The sequence below is a fragment of the Acipenser ruthenus genome, chromosome 38, assembly GCF_902713425.1.
Source record: "Acipenser ruthenus chromosome 38, fAciRut3.2 maternal haplotype, whole genome shotgun sequence".
Lineage (NCBI taxonomy): Eukaryota > Metazoa > Chordata > Actinopteri > Acipenseriformes > Acipenseridae > Acipenser > Acipenser ruthenus.
Genome location: NC_081226.1, coordinates 9,291,858 through 9,308,681, shown reverse-complemented (window position 1 = coordinate 9,308,681; position 16,824 = coordinate 9,291,858). Strand labels below are relative to the sequence as shown.

The 16,824-nt window shown below is 45.2% G+C and overlaps 1 protein-coding gene and 1 pseudogene across 2 annotated transcripts in view; both read right to left on the bottom strand.

Annotated features, from left to right (window-relative positions):
- The window catches only part of LOC131706975 (zinc finger protein 501-like), a 34,219-nt gene extending 18,107 nt beyond the window's left edge, over nt 1-16,112 (bottom strand). Inside the window, exon 1 of one of the 2 annotated variants that reach the window (XM_059008970.1) lies at nt 16,010-16,112. The gene's annotated coding sequence lies outside the window, so the exon portion shown is untranslated. The remainder of the gene's footprint in view (nt 1-16,009) is intronic. The other variant, XM_059008968.1, reaches the window with a different exon arrangement.
- Nucleotides 557-16,127, bottom strand: LOC131706960 (zinc finger protein 271-like; annotated as a pseudogene).
- Nucleotides 16,128-16,824: the final 697 nt, after the last annotated feature.

Below are 16,824 nucleotides of genomic sequence, written 5' to 3'. Positions count from 1 at the left end.
AAAAAAAAGTTTATTTTAAACATATATTGATTTAAACATATATATTGTGCGAGACTTTCTCTCACAGACCTTGACTCCCCCAACATGACGAACATATGAAATGTACAGAACAAAGTTTTCAGATGTACTTGTCATTTCAGAGGAAAAATTCAGCTGTCTGCAAAAAAACATTAAGCAGTAAATGCTTAGAACGAGCAAGCGTACGAAGTTAGTCTTCTCCTTCACAGTACTGAGTTAATCCACTTGAACAGGATCATCACGAATCTGATCTGGTACGCTGCTGCAATCGGGATCTTGTTTAGTCTCATTTAGCAGATGATCTACCTGTGAGGATTAACTTCTGTTCCACTGCAATCAGGATTTCAAGGTGTACTAACTTTAGTCCAATCAGCTGGACTAAACCTGCTTAATCCACTAGAAAGACAAATCAAGTGGCACATTTGGTACGCTGCAATTGACTAAATATTTGGGAGGTGGCACTTTCCCTATGCTATGTGGCTCACTAGTGTGAGTTTCTGGAATGGGTTAATGCAGAATGATACACTCAATGCAAGAGTTTAATACTAATACTTTATTAAACTTGGAGAACAGCAAGCAATGCAGGAAGGTATTGAAATGCACATTGCTTACACATCCTGGTGATACAGAGCAGTGCAGTATTCTGTTCTTTCTTTAGCATGGTTTAGTATCCTGTTGTATATCAATCAAATCATCCAATCAGCACACACAAGGTTTAATTGAACAGTCAAGTCTCATTAGAACTCAGGCACTGACTGCATTGACAGCCTGAGTTAAACTGACAGCAGAGAAGCCTCTTGTGACGTGTCCGCGTCTCATTTATCATCATATGCGTTGTGTATCCAACTGCTGTGGTACCAGAGTAAGGGTGCATATTATAAAAAGGAAGCGTTTTGTCTTCAAGCAGCGGTAGATTCGAGTACTCTGAAATTGTAATGCTCTGGAAGTACTCAAGCAATATATTTCTCTAAAAGGCAAACCCTACTATCAAAGACTGCAACCTTTAAAAAGCTGGGAGGCAGACCTTTTAATATCAGTCACAGTACTCCCTACAATTCCAAAATCCTCTGCTATTATTTTTTCCTGGTGACTCTTTTTTTTCCAGTGTAGGCACAGGTCACTTTCTCTTTTATAGTTCCATCTCCACTGACAACTTCAATTACAACCATTTGATTGAAGAGGACATTCAAATTGAAAGATTTCAATATATACTTTGGTGCGTACGTTTTTTTTTTCACTTTGTAGTAAAGTCATTGTGATGTTAAAACGTTATTTTCTTATTCAGGGGTTCTTTGCTTGGAAATTACTAGCCAGGGCTGTCAGTATACATCAGAATGCAATATAAAGACTGTGTGTGTGTTTGTGTAGACGTGGTTTAAATGTTTAAACGTTGACACTGCATAGCATTTAAACGTTCATAAAAATGTACCAAAACCACGTCCCTAGAACATAGTCTTTAAGGTTCCTCTCCTTTGTGAACTCGCTGGTGGTTTTGAAGGCTTTGTTTAACGCGGAAACTCTTCCCACAGTCAGAGCAGCGATACGGTTTCTCTCCTGTATGAATTCGCTGGTGTGAAATAAGGCTGTTTGACTGATTGAAACTCTTCCCACAGTCAGAGCAGCAATACGGTTTCTCTCCTGTGTGAATTCGCTCGTGTTTTTTTAGGTCTCCTGAAATACTGAAACTCTTCCCACAGACAGAGCAGTGATACGGTTTCTCTCCTGTGTGAATTCGCTGGTGTGAAACAAGGCTCTCTGACCGACTGAAACTCTTCCCACAATGAGAACAGCAATACGGTTTCTCTCCTGTGTGAGTTTGCTGGTGTGATTTCAGGTGGTGTGACCGAATGAAACTCTTCCCACAGGCAGAGCAGCGATACGGTTTCTCTCCTGTGTGAGTTCGCTGGTGTGCTTTCAGGTATCCCATCTGACTGAAACTCTTCCCACAATCAGAGCAGATATACGGTTTCTCTCCTGTGTGAGTTCGCTGGTGTGTTTTCAGGTCTCCTGACTGACGGAAACTCTTTCCACAGTCAGAGCAGCAATACGGTTTCTCTCCAGTGTGAATTTGCTGATGTGAAACAAGGCTGTGCGACCGACTGAAACACTTCTCACAGTAAGAACAGTGATACGGTTTCTCTCCTGTGTGACTTCGCTGGTGTGTTTTCAGGTCTCCTGACTGACGGAAACTCTTTCCACAGTCAGAGCAGCAATACGGTTTCTCTCCAGTGTGAATTTGCTGGTGTGAAACAAGGCTGTCTGACCGACTGAAACTCTTCCCACAGTGAGAGCAGCAATACTGTTTCTCTCCTGTGTGAATTCGCTGGTGTTTTTTCATGTTTTCCCAGTTACTGAAACTCTTCCCACAGTCAGAGCAGATATACGGTTTCTCTCCTGTGTGAGTTCGCTGGTGTGTTTTCAGGTCTCCTGACTGACGGAAACTCTTTCCACAGTCAGAGCAGCAATACGGTTTCTCTCCAGTGTGAATTTGCTGATGTGAAACAAGGCTGTGCGACCGACTGAAACACTTCTCACAGTAAGAACAGTGATACGGTTTCTCTCCTGTGTGACTTCGCTGGTGTGTTTTCAGGTCTCCTGACTGACGGAAACTCTTTCCACAGTCAGAGCAGCAATACGGTTTCTCTCCAGTGTGAATTTGCTGGTGTGAAACAAGGCTGTCTGACCGACTGAAACTCTTCCCACAGTGAGAGCAGCAATACTGTTTCTCTCCTGTGTGAATTCGCTGGTGTTTTTTCAGGTTGCTTGAATGACTGAAACTCTTCCCACAGTCACTGCAGCAAAAAGGTTTCTCTCCTGTGTGAATTCGCTGGTGTGAAACAAGGCTGTTTAACTGATTGAAACTCTTCCCACAGTCAGAGCAGTGATGCTGTTTCTCTCCTGTGTGAATTCTCTGTGTTTTTTTTAAATGTCCTAACTGGGTGAAACCTTTTCCACAGTCAGGATATTCTCCACTGTCCGCCCTCGCTTTAGCTGCTGGACTGGAACCTAGAAAATATAAACAGGAAAGAAAGTAAGAGGGACTGCTTGTAGGCTTAGGGCATGTGGCTGGATGGTGAAGTGGATTAAAGCATGTGAATTTCAGCTGTGGGGGCTTGCACTGGGATACACCAGTTTAAAAAAGTGAAGTTAAACTTATAGCCTTTACTTTGTGTAAAAGCAGTCAGTAAAGACTCTGCTTTTAAAGTTCACCAGTAGTGAGACCTATCTTGAACTGGTTGGAGTGGTACAGGAAAAACAAACAGCTAGTAATGTAACCTACATGCTCCCTCCCTCCCTCTCAACCACACTGTGGATATCACGCAATCTAGAATGACAATGTCACAGCTACTGGGAGTCACTCACCTGCTAGACTGCATTCTGAATGGGAGCGCCCGTCTTCCTTTCCACCTCCTTGCATGCTGTTGGGAGAGCCTTCCTCTCCAGCGCCTTGCTCTCTCACACAGATTCTCTCCAGCACCACGCTACACTCCCGCAGGCGTACAGGCTCCAGCTCAGGGATGTTTGGTTTGAAGTCCTCAGATTCTTCCTTCACTGGTTCCATGTGCTCAAACTCTACTTCAGAGGGCTCCTGTTTAATACAGACAGTTTCCAGCACCTCTTCTTGTTTAACAGGAAGGGGTTCTTCTGTCTGGGGGATCTCCAATTCATTGTGTTCAGCTTTAATCTCAGAGACCTCTGGCTGACTGCTGTCACATTGTATCTCACAAAGCTCCTGTTTAATGGGGAGGGAAGCCAGCTCAGAGAACTCCACTCTAATGGGGGTAGGTTCAAGTTCAAGGAACTCCTCTTTAATCTGGACAGATTCCATCTCCACACTGTCCATGGCAGCACACGGGATTCTGTTTAGTAGCTGCTGAAAAAAAAGTGCATTTATTTATTTATTTAAATAGAGTCAGTGGTTAAAGTGAGGAGGTACATGCTGGCATGCATACCGGTAAGAAAAAAGGATGGTATGGCATATCGGCAAAAGAAAAAAAAAGAAAGAAAAACACACACACACACACACACACACACACACACTCTAGGGGGAAAAATGACATAAATGTTACACTGATACAGAACAACCTATCCGGAACTCTTGTTTTGATCAAAACAACCCTTATTCTCCGGAAGCACTTCCCCTGCAGGTCACTGTACCCGTGAATTTCATGCAGACTTGCGCGTTTTGGAAATCGTACCAGTCAAATCCTACTAACACGTTCCGTGTTTAACTTTCGTCTCTTTTATTTTTGTGTAATCTACGCCAGCCAAAGCATTCCAAGACTGAGGAATCCCGATTCTGACAGTTTGTACAACACAAACACATCAGACCTACAAAAAGAAGTCTGAACCAAGCCCCAACTAAACCAGCAAACTTCTCATCAGCCTGGACCTTCAATATCTGGACAAGAGCAAAGAATCTCCCCTGCAAGGATTCACTCTGCTGATTACCCTGAAAACAACAGGATCTGGAGTAGAAAGAGAAATATCAACAGCGGTTTGTTTTGAAAGGTTCGGTTGTGATGGAAATAAATTTGTCCCTGCCAAATAGTGTCTCCTAGCCGTATTTGTCACTCCAGCACAATTCCGAAAATAAATTAACAATGTGCAGTTTATAACCATATTTATTTGATTTACATTCTTTGCAAATTACATTGTAGATTAGAAGTAATTAAAGATCTACAATATTTTGTAGACTAAGACTGTGTTTTCTAAACAGTAATCTAATATACATTCAAATGGAAATCAGTCTTTATTGTGCATTTACACATTTATCATAACCTGACGAAAATACAGCCAAAACAAAGTGAAGAGGCAAGCTACGGTAATGTAAAAGTTAATCACTGAACAGCTTTACATACAGTCATGCATTTTATTTATTATTAATCTGTGATCTTTTGTTGTTTTTGTGCATTTTCATTTGCAAGTGAACTGTGACATTAGGGTCTTATTGCGCAGTATATTCTGCAATTGTTAATACTGACTTTGGATACTTTTGCTCAATTGCATTGCCTTTTATGTTTTACACAGTTCTGTGCTTGGGTAACATTTTCATTTCATTTTTCTGCTGGGTCGTTAATGGGGCATTTTACATACTGCTACAATAAGTACCAGATTTAAAAGTGTGTGCTGTATCACAATCCACGTGTCGTCTCATCTGACAAGTGATACTTTCAGAATCATATCGTTATGAATTAAAATACTTCTGTTGAAAATATAGTACTGTACCAACAAAACCAACTACAGGACATCTATATGGAAGCCTACTTATTTTAAAAAGTCCTTTCAGCTATGTATTGTTGACATGTTAAAAACAGTTAGACATTCGAGACAGATTGCTGTAAACATCCTACCTTGACCCTGCTGAATATAATCGTCCATGAACGATCTACCATCATCATGATCCATCTCTTGTGATGTGTCAGATATTAGAAAAAATAAGAAAGAAAACGGCAACAAGTGCCAAAGAAAAGAGAAACACGCGCTACAATATACATCTCCCTGTACAGTTCCTCAAACCCAAGTCAGATTGTTTGCTTCTGTATGAAATGTCTGTGTGTCGGCAGGTATTACTATAAATGTGCGGACAAAATTTGAGAAAATGTCCCCACAAAGATAGTAACTCCTGGAAAACCGACGTTCTGGGGACATCTCCACTTTGTAAAACACATTTTTAAATTACTAAATATGCCTTCAAAAAAAAGACTTTCATTCTGTGTGGAGTTTTGTCTGACTGGAGTTAGAAACAGCAAATTAAAATATAGTGAGAGTCAATGAGAAGTCCCTACAAATATAGGAATGCAAACGTGTGTGTGTGTGTGTGTGTGTGTGTGTGTGTGTGTGTGTGTGTGTGTGTGTGTGTGTGCGCACACAGGGCAGGGGGTTGTTTGGGTGGGAGGGGGAAGGTTACAACGTGCTCACCTACATACACGCCGAATGAGATCAAATAATCAGACATGAAGTCAAAATAATCAGACATTGAAGTCAAAATTTTACAGCGTCGGCTATGTGAGTGCTGACTGCATAGGTTTACATACCATGAATATTGTATATGTTATTTAAATGTTAAATTTATGTTTGTATAAGGTTCTAACACCTGGTCACCACTGCAGCATGGAGAGGGCTAGTTGGGGGGGAATGAGATGAACGTGGACAGAGAGCTAAATCACACATTTATCAACAACGTGATTTAGCTCCATTTCAGCACTCGAGTCGAAAGCATTGTATTTTCCAGTTTCCACAACTTTGTCAGTGTTTCGGCTCCTTTTTAAAAAGTCAGTGTTTGTCCTGTAACTCAGATTAATGCACTGTAAGAAAATCTTTGATGTATTATTTGGATTGTTTAATTAATTTGTTACATTGTGAAAGACCCCAGTTTTTTTTTTATATACTTGTATGGAAATGTATATTTGAATTAATATTTTATTTTTATTTTATTATTTATTTCTTAGCAGACGCCCTTATCCAGGGCGACTTACAATCGTAAGCAAATACATTTCAAGTGTTACAGTACAAGTAATAATACAATTAAGAGCAAGATAAAAAATACAATGACTTTGGTTCTAGCAAGTACAAGAATATATTGAGAAAACAGCCTTTATATTGCACGTGCTCTTCAATCATTTCGTTTATATTATTATATTATTATTTAGGGTTAGAAAAAGATTGAACTCCAGTACAACATCAAGGCTCCATTCGGAGAGGACGTCATCGCCACACGCCTTCAAGAAACCGGGTAGCCAAAAAATGCCCACTCGGAGATACCGAATCCACAGGGGAATGGCACACAGAAATAGCCACTGAATACACCTTCAAAAGTGGAAGGTGACCTATCAGCATCAAGCAGTTCCTGCAGAAATTGTAAGATAACTGTCTTGGGTCAAGAGACTGGGTCTTGACTCTTAGGTCAGACACCAGTTCTGGAATACTTCCACTTGTAGGCATACATCGACCTAGTGGAATCTGCCCTAGCGTTCTGCAATGTATCCACCTGCCCGGTTCCGGGTGGCAAAGAGAGCCTCTCGCCTGACTGAGGAGATCCAGGCTGACCTTGTAAGAGCTGGCACAGGGTCGAGAACCAGATTCTCCTGGGCCACCTGGGGGCCACTAGGAGAATTAAAGTCTTCTCTAACCAGACCTTTTTGAGAAAGGCCGGGAGTAACGCTATTGGCGGGAACGTGTATAGGAGCGTGCTGGGCCACTCGTAGGCTGGGGCGACGCCGAGTGGACCGCATAAGCAGTGGAGGGAGTACCACAGGGGTGAAGAGATCGACCTGTGCCTTCCCGAATCGTTCCCAAATGAGCTCCACACCTGAGGGTGGAGTCACCACTGTGACGTCTGCGGACTGTTCTTGCCAATGGCTTAACCTACCATGCTCCGGGCCGCGGGGAGGGAGCAGAGCGGCCACCTGCCGAGATGCCTCGCGCTGCCGCAGGGAGCGCTGTATGACCTCCTCCACAGCTAGACCAAATGTATGCCCAGGGGATACTGGCACATCCAATAACGCCGCCTTATCCTCATCAGGTGCCCTAGCTTGCGAGAGCCATAGCTGTCTGCAAGGTACCACCAGGCTTGCCAGGCTTCAGCCTAGGGCTTGCCCTTGAAGGCCAGACATCTAGAGCAGTGTACTAGATATGATGCGGAGCTCCGTGAGCACGCCATCCAGGTAAGAGGTGAGAATACTCACCGTGTTAGCTAGGCAAGTCGCCAGCGCTTCCGCTGCATAAGCTCTCTAAGTGTGTCTCCGTAACCCTACATTGAGGGTTAGGGCACACAGGGCCTCTGGGTAATCCACCCACCGGCGGAGCCTTAACTAAGGTCACGATGGTGGAGTCCACCGGGGGAAACTTGCCAGCCCCAGTTTCGCTGCGTCCTTTAATGAAGCGAGCCTAGCGGCTTGCTTCAATACACAAGGAGCATACTTGCTGCATGAAGTCAGGAACGTGTGGGAAGGGTTGCACCGCAGGAGCCGCTGCTTGTGTCCGGGATACAGACCGACGGGGCTCTGTCGGTGCTGTCCAGGGGATCTACAAGAAGCAAGATCTGCAAGAGTTGGGCAACGCTGGGAAACTAAATTCGGAGGCAACCTCTGAGCTGGGTTCTGCCACAGTCGACGGCGCTAGTTCCTTTTCTTCCTCCATCTCAGTGGGGAAGGAGTCATCCTAGGAGGCCGCTAACGCTAGCGTGTCCTCCTCCGCCATCAATGGCTGCGATTCAGGCTCGGCTTGAGCTCCAGTGGGAGGCTCAGTGGTCGGGGCTGGTGCAGGTAGCAGCGGGGCCGGGACCTGTATTGGTACCGCAGGAACTTGCTGCCTAGACAGAAGCTCAAGGACCTGCGTCATCTGCTCCTTCAAGTGAATAATGTCCCTTGCTTGTTTTGAACGTGTCACCCTTCTCGTCTGGGAGTCTAACCCCATGGCCTTGTTGAGCTTATGGCGATGTATTCTGGGCTGAAAAGCCGCGCATTGGTCGCAAATATCCTCTCTGCCCATAGCTTCCTGGGCATGTTGGAGTCCTTGTCCTGGAGTGGCAGTGCTGTATGCAATTGGCTCTGTGCGCACCGAGTGACCAAGCACTGTACCACAGCAATAAGCACCGGGCGCGGATGGTACATTGAAGCACTGAGGTGCTAGGCACCGAGCACCGTCCGCACCACGTGCACTGAGCACCGAGCGTATCAGCATTATGTGCACCAAACACCGTGTGCACTGAGCACTGCGTACACCGAGGACCGTGTGCACGGGTTTCACCTAATGTACCAGAGAGCCGAGGGTGATATACGCACCAAGGCACTAGCACTGTGTGCGCTGGGCGCCAAGTGCACCAGGCACCGTGTGCCCCATCAGGGTTCTCCCCAGGCCTTTTCAGGCGGGCGGGATGCCCGGCGAAGTGGCTGTCACCATCCGGCTGAAAAAACCAAATCCGTCCGTCTTACACATGCTATTGTGCCTTTAACAATAAGGATTGATTGCGCTTCTAACAGACTAGACCACTTGCGCGTTGCTGGGTGAAAAAAAAAAAAAAGAATCTTGGAACCACAGGACAGCTGTGTTACCATAATAAAAAACAGTAATGAAAAAATGTAGAATATAAAAAAAGCACAACCATTCTTTGTCGTATTATATATTTAAGGGAAAAGGCAAGTTTATTTTTCTGTTAAAAGTGCTCCCGGCTATAACGTTCGGCCGCCCGGCTGTACAGAATTCCTGGGGAGAACCCTGACTGTGCTCAGAGTACCGTGTAGCACCGTATGCACGTGCGCCGAGTGTTGTGAGCAACGTGTGCACTGGACACTGTAAGCACCGGACACTGCGTGCACCGAGGTACCAAGTACCAAGGGCTGAGCGTGCACCGAGGTGCCGAGGGCTGAGCGTGCACCGAGGGCTGAGCGTGCACCGAGGGGCTGAGCGTGCACCGAGGTGCCGAGGGCTGAGCGTGCACCGAGGTGCCGAGGGCTGAGCGTGCGCCGAGGTGCCGAGGGCTGAGCGGGCACCGAGGTGCCGAGGGCTGAGCGGGCACCGAGGTGCCGAGGGCTGAGCGTGCACCGAGGTCTGAGCGTGCACCGAGGTGCCGAGAGCTGAGCGTGCACAGAGGGCTGAGCGTGCATCGAGGGGCCGAGGGCTGAGCGTGCACCGAGGTGCCGAGGGCTGAGCGTGCACCGAGGGCTGAGCGTGCGCCGAGGTGCCGAGGGCTGAGCGTGCACCGAGGTGCCGAGGGCTGAGCGTGCACCGAGGGCTGAGCGTGCACCGAGGTGCCGAGAGCTGAGCGTGCACCGAGGGCTGAGCGTGCATCGAGGGGCCGAGGGCTGAGCGTGCACCGAGGTGCCGAGGGGCTGAGCGTGCACCGAGGTGCCGAGGGGCTGAGCGTGCACCGAGGTGCCGAGGGGCTGAGCGTGCACCGAGGTGCCGAGGGGCTGAGCGTGCACCGAGGTGCCGAGGGGCTGAGCGTGCACCGAGGGCTCAGCGTGCACCGGGGTACCAAAGCACCGGGGGGGGGGCATTTACACACCGGTGCCTACCTAAACCGCATGGTCAAACACCTGGTCAGTGTGTAGCATGCACCAGAGAGACACAAGGGCCAAAGAGCTGAAAAGCAAACAGCAAATACAGTGAAAAACAGTTGGGGGAGAACACACTATTGTTTGTTATGAAAAAGGCCCAACTCACCGAGGTGTGTAAGGAGGGTGTGCCTACGCAGCTGACGAGGTCTACTTTACAGCGGGGTGGAGGAATACACGGCTGGTTGGCTGTTGTTAAAACAACTGTGCTGCAGCTACTCCGCAGCCCGACCCAGACAAGCAGGGTTGTGCAGTCTAACAGACAGGGGACACGCAGCGGCAGCCAAACAAACAAGGAACAATCCAGCTGCCAGACGACGGCTGGTGGAATCACTCAACAGCAGAGATGCGGCAGAGCCTAGCCCCGTGGAGGAACTGTATTCTCCCAAGAGTGTAGTTTTTAAAAGGAGAAAACACACACACACACACACACACACACACACACACACAGACACACACACACGCTTCTTATAGTGTTGCACAGGCAGTCGCTCACACACGACAGACAGTAACAAAGAAGGCAGCCTGCAAATCAAGAGAGCAGGCTGCTGAAAAGACAGAAAAAGAAACTTTTGTATTCCTGCATGAAACAGAAAAACAGCACAGCGCTCAGTCTTGGCCTCCAGGCCTTGCTGTGCCGTTTGTTCCAAGGTTTGTAAACTGAGCGTAGAACTAGAATCGCACGGTGCAATTTATGAATACCACAAAAACCCAGGAGGGTACCTGCAGGCGCGGAGCCTCTCTCTTGTCGAGGCTCCGTTGTGGTGGTCCTGTGCCAGCTTCCAGGTCCATCAACAATAGGGGCGTAAGCTTCCAAGTACATCACCACAGACTTTATTCAAGGCAGACTCAAAACGAGGGTGTGCAGCTGTCAGCTTCCAGCCACCAGTCAAGGTGCACCCGATACGCATGCCAGCGTCAGAGACACACGGTCAGGTACGGTGAACAGCGTTCAGTGCTCACTGCTGCTGGTGCGTAATTCCTGTAATATGGCAGGTCAGCATTAAATCACCGATCAGTGTAGCACCGTCGCTGATCAGCAGCCAATAGCAATCTAGCAAGCCAATACAACACAACTAGCACACACTAAAACGTCCGTGCCGATATCTTTTGAAAACAAGCCCTGACAGCCCCATAAGCATTGTACTTTTGAACCATTAGATGAAATGTTTACAGAAAACTTCAACTGCTGCTACAACCATGATTCATTTATTAACAGCGCCTGAATAAAATTATACCAAATCACATTTTTATTTACAATGAAGGGAAAACATAATCCAGGTTTTCATTATAAGCACTAGGACGACACCGTTCCTTCATTGTAAATAAAAACGTGGTTTTGTACAATTTAATTAAAACGCTATTAATAATAAATGAATCATGGTCGCAGCCAATAGCAACCATGTGATGTTTTCATTTATGGAATTTCTCTAAGAGTGTTTTTGGTTTTTTTTTTGTGTACAGCGTAATTGTTTCCCAAACATTAAAAGTCTGTGGGGGGAGGAGGGGGGGCAAGTCTGTCTGAAAAGTAACTGAAAACAATAAATAAATAAAATACCCTTACTCAGTTTTACAGATGTGCGCGTTAAACAACAACAACAGCAATAATAATAATAATTATTATAATGATTTTGGTTTACTTTAGCTAGTCTCGTCTTGTTTGAACAGTCAATCTGAAAACAATTTGGGGGCGGGACTGCAAGGCCTCATTTGCTCATAAACCTCACAGTCTTTCATTGGATGATCTCCACTGGCTTTTACCATGGCAATGGAAGTAATCATTAGGGCATCAAAATGGGTAGTAGGAGGAGAGCGCTTGGCTTCTGGAATGCGACTACCACCAATTCAAGCATACATGGATGACATGACAACCATGACTACAACAGTAGCCTGCACTAATCGATTATTGGGCAAATTAACCAATAACATTGAATGGGCACGAATGCAATTCAAGCCCACTAAATCAAGGAGCATCTCTATAATTAAAGGCAAAGTAGTAGATAAAACATTCTTCATTAATGGTGAGGCAATACCAACAGTGTCTGAGAAGCCAGTGAAGAGTCTTGGGAGATGGTACGACGGGGATCTAAAGGACACAGTTCGTGTGGGAGAAGTTAGACAACAAGCAGTGGAAGGGTTGAAGAGCATAGACAGCTGCGCTCTACCAGGTAAACTAAAACTCTGGTGCTTTCAGTTTGGTCTACTGCTGAGGTTGCTGTGGCCACTGACTGTGTACGAGGTTTCTTTGACAACAGTAGAGAAGCTGGAAGCTTTAATCAGTTCATACATCAGGAAATGGTTGGGAGTTCCACGCTGCCTCAGCAGAGTGGGACTTTATGGTAAAGGAATACTGCAGCTACCAGTCTCTGCTCTAACCGAGGAGTTTAAGTGCGCCAAGGTCAGACTGCAAATGACATTAGTAGAGTCACGCGATAAATGCGTAAGGGAGGCAGCACCTGTGTTGAAAACTGGAAGAAAGTGGGTGGCAAAGAAAGCTGTGGAAGATGCAAAGGCTGCCCTTCGAATTGGTGATATCATGGGGCAAGTTCAGCATGGAAGAGGGGGCCTTGATCTCAGTTCAGCTCCTCCTACATGGCACAAGGCAGCCCCAGCTCAAAGGAGGAAGCTGGTAGTCAACGAGGTGCAAAAGCAGGAGGAGAGGATGAGGTGTATAAAGGCCATTTCCCAGGCCAAGCAGGGAGAATGGATGAGATGGGAGAGTGTGGAACAACGCAAGATTGGCTGGCAAGACCTATGGTCAATGGAACAGAGCAGGATCAGTTTCCTCATCAGGTCAACATATGATGTTCTCCCATCACCACAGAACCTAAACCTCTGGGTAGGAGAGGATCCCTCATGTCCTTTGTGTTCATCACCTGCAACATTAAGGCACATTTTGACAGGATGTAAGGTGGCTCTTAGCCAAGGACGGTTTACTTGGCGCCATGACCAGGTGCTGCGATGTTTGGCCTTAGCATTGGAAGACAAGCGTAACATGACCAATAAGTTGTCACCTGTTCCATCAAAACATTACACACAAAAGACAACATTCCTCCGCCCAGGAGAGCAACCACCAAGAAAAGGTGTTAAAACCAATCCTCGCCCAGGACAACTGGAAGCTGCTAGAGACTGGAAAATGCTGGCAGATGTTGGTCAACGGCTTATTTTTCCACCTGAGATTGCCACCACTAACCTTCGACCAGATATTGTCTTGTGGTCTGGATCAGCACGCCTTGTTCACCTGGTAGAGTTAACAGTGCCATGGGAGGATGCTGTAGATGAGGCGTATGAGAGGAAGAAACTGCGGTATGCTCAACTAGCCACTGAAGCGGAACAGCGAGGATGGAGAGTTCGGGTTTACCCAGTGGAAGTGGGTTGTCGAGGATTTGTGGCACACTCTACAACCCGGTTTCTCAGAGACGTCGGATTCAGTGGCCAAGAGTTGCGTCGCACAGTGAAGAACTTATCTGAAGCAGCAGAGAGGAGCAGCAACTGGCTGTGGTTGAGACGGAAAGATTCTGGCTGGGGATCTCAAGCACAATAGAAAGAAAGAAACGCTGATGTACAGGTAAGTAAGCTGGGCTGAGTTGAGTGGGGGACGGAGGGGGGTGATGCTGGGACGCCAGAATCACCGTCGAGCCCTCTTGAGGTGTCGTGGGCTAGTCGACGAAACACTGAGGATGGAAGGTGCCCACTTGAAAACCCCAGAGATGTACCCTACTTAGCTCAATCCAGACGGGTGTCATGCTGATGCGCTGGGGAGGCCGCACTGTGGTTGATCCCCGGAGCCAGCATCGCAGCCGTTGTGTGTGCTGATGCGCCAGGGAGGCAAAATAAGCTGATCCCTGGAGCCAGCATTACACTTCAGCCATTAACACCAGACAGAAGGATATCTACATCATCATATGGAAGGAAACGTAAATGGATGGAGACACATATGGATCACATTAGTTTACTGTAAAGCTACGTCTTAGTTGGTGCTCATCTTGGCGAGAGCCGAGTTCAAATCAGCATGAAGTTTTAACATCTACTCTCGTGTAATGGAAATCTTATGACATCACCTTAAATCAGGTGATGATAATACAGATGTTTTTAGAGCGGTCCGCCATCAACATTTATTTCCGATTACTGCATTGCGAGATACGACACAGGAACATGACGTCAACGAAAGCTTGGAGGCATTTTAACATTGTGATATGAGAGAGAGAGAGAGAGAGAGAGAGAGAGAGAGAGAGAGAGAGAGAGAGATCTGCTTTCCAGAACCTTGCAATTAAAACAGAATATGGTATTTTGCTGTACTAGTATAACAAACTATGGGTGATTATTACTTTATATAAATTATCATAAGTTATGCACAAATGGAGGAATTGGCTTTCTGTGGTGATTTCACTTTTTCCCTTCAAATGGCATATATCTATAATCACTTGTGTGATTTATTTTAATAGCAAATACATATCCTGACTGCTATTACAGTTTCGTTACAGGATTCATTCATTTCTCTGTAATGTAATCTCAGTTTTACATACAGAGGCTGCTCGTTCTCAGGGTTCTGGGATGCTTTGCTTTTCATATAATGTCCCAAATTCTAGTCTGATTTGGTTTTCAGGTAACTGTTGCCAGCATACTACATCTGAGGACCCTGGGTGATTTACAACCCCCTTTACCATAGCAGACAGATTGCCATTTCTCACCATTTAGAGAGCGATTGACCCAGAGTCTTCAAACACTTTGAACTCCCAAAACTACCGTGCCCCAAGTTTTAAAAAGCATTTCATTTAAAGAAATGTTCCTTCTCAAAAATGTGTGTTAATATGAACCTTTAATAAAGAAAAACACCTGCTTTTAATGAATTTTCATGTAGGTCTACCTATTTCAGAGCAATGTAGTTTCTTCGTTGTAAAAGAAAAACATTTTATTTGTTTCTTCATAAAAAAAAACAACAACGTTTTCTGGGGAGAGTAAATAAATACATTAAGTTTGATTCATGTGGGTTACTCTTAAATGAATTCACGGTCCAGTTCTCGTGTGCTTTTTTCTGGTAAACTCAGCATGCGTGCATTAAAGGGATGCTTTATTACTGCGCATGGAGACCAGGCTTTATCCACTGAGAGGCGCGCTGAGTAAACCTCTTTTTATGGCCTGAAAATTAGTGCTGTGCAGTTTGATTCATGTCACTGACTTGATTCGTTTGATTATATAGTGCATATATATATATATATATATATATATATATATATATATATATATATATATATATATATATATATATCACGACAATACCCACAGTACAGAAATGTTTATTAATGATCAACAAAATGAGACAAAAATGTAAAGCTGGTACATCTCAGAGAAACTGGATAAACAGACAACGACACAGAACGTGTGTACAGCACTGAAACACTACGTTAAATAAAACGAACTGTCCTGCTGAACCTCGTCTTCTTTAATATTAGCATCACAAGGGTGTCCATGGATTACAAAAAATAACAGATGGGTCTCTTCAGCGAGTTACAGGAAAACAATTCCATCTCGGGTTTCTGTTTCTGTTACATGCATGCTAATGCCATGGCTCACTGGATAAGTCGACACTAAACGGCATCTCCGTGGAGTGTCGAGTTTTAACCGATAATCAATACAGTCAATTACGCATCTCTCGTTAATCAGTGTACACACAGTGGTATATCGGTAGTGTGCCAGCACCTCAAAAAAGTAACCAGCCCTCACAGGTGTTGTCAATAATATTAAAACACAAAATCATCGTTACCTGATTCTGTATTCATTTCCCCGGCGACTTTTAGTTGAATTGTTATATTTTAAATTGAATCGGTCTTGTTGATGACGTCATGCCTGTTCATTTAGCAAACAAAGCGTCTGCAACACCCGTGCGTCGCAAACAACTGAACTGTAACTAATACAATAATAATGCAACTTACCTTTTTTAAATTGTCCACGCCTTACAAACTGCTATGCAATATCGTTTAACTAAAAAAAAACCCTCTGCACGGCTCAGTGTTTATGTAACCCTGTTTGAGAAACGACGCTGTGTGTTTGAAACGCCAGCAGGACAGTGATCCCGGATGGATTTTGTGCGCATGCTCCTAACAGTGTCTCAGCCTAGAGGGTTTGTGTGCAGAACAGAAACCCCTGCATCGCCCCAAGGATGAGAGAAAGAAGGATCGGACCCGGTGTGTGCGGGGCTTAGATCGGGGCGTAGATAGGAGCACACTCAGCCCAGTGTACCGAGTCTGCTGCGGATAGAAACGCTTTGCATGGCCGTTTCATTGGCTATAATATATACCGGATTGGTATACTGCCATTCTTAGTTCTTCATTTGATTATATTACTAAAATAGATTTTTTTAGCATCGGCTTTTACAGCTGAGCCATTGCGTACCTCCAATAAAGTGAGGATTTCATATCAGTGGAAATCTGTGACTGATCTGAACTAACTGGTTTGGTGTTAAAGGATTGGACATTGCGTTTACAATAACATGGCAGCCTTTATTTTATTTATTTATTAACATTTATTTACCAGTGATGTCTAACGTCCGAACCATCCACGGGGTAAAGTAATAATCGTTTTCCATCAATATGTGTTTATAAAAATTCACAACAGCAAAACACGTGTGTGTGTGTGTGTGTGTGTGTGTATCAGGGGCGCAGCTAGGAATAGATTTTACTGAGGCGAAATTTTTTGTCTAAAAAAACCTGCATATCCTGTCTATGATACGAAGGTGATATCTATCCCC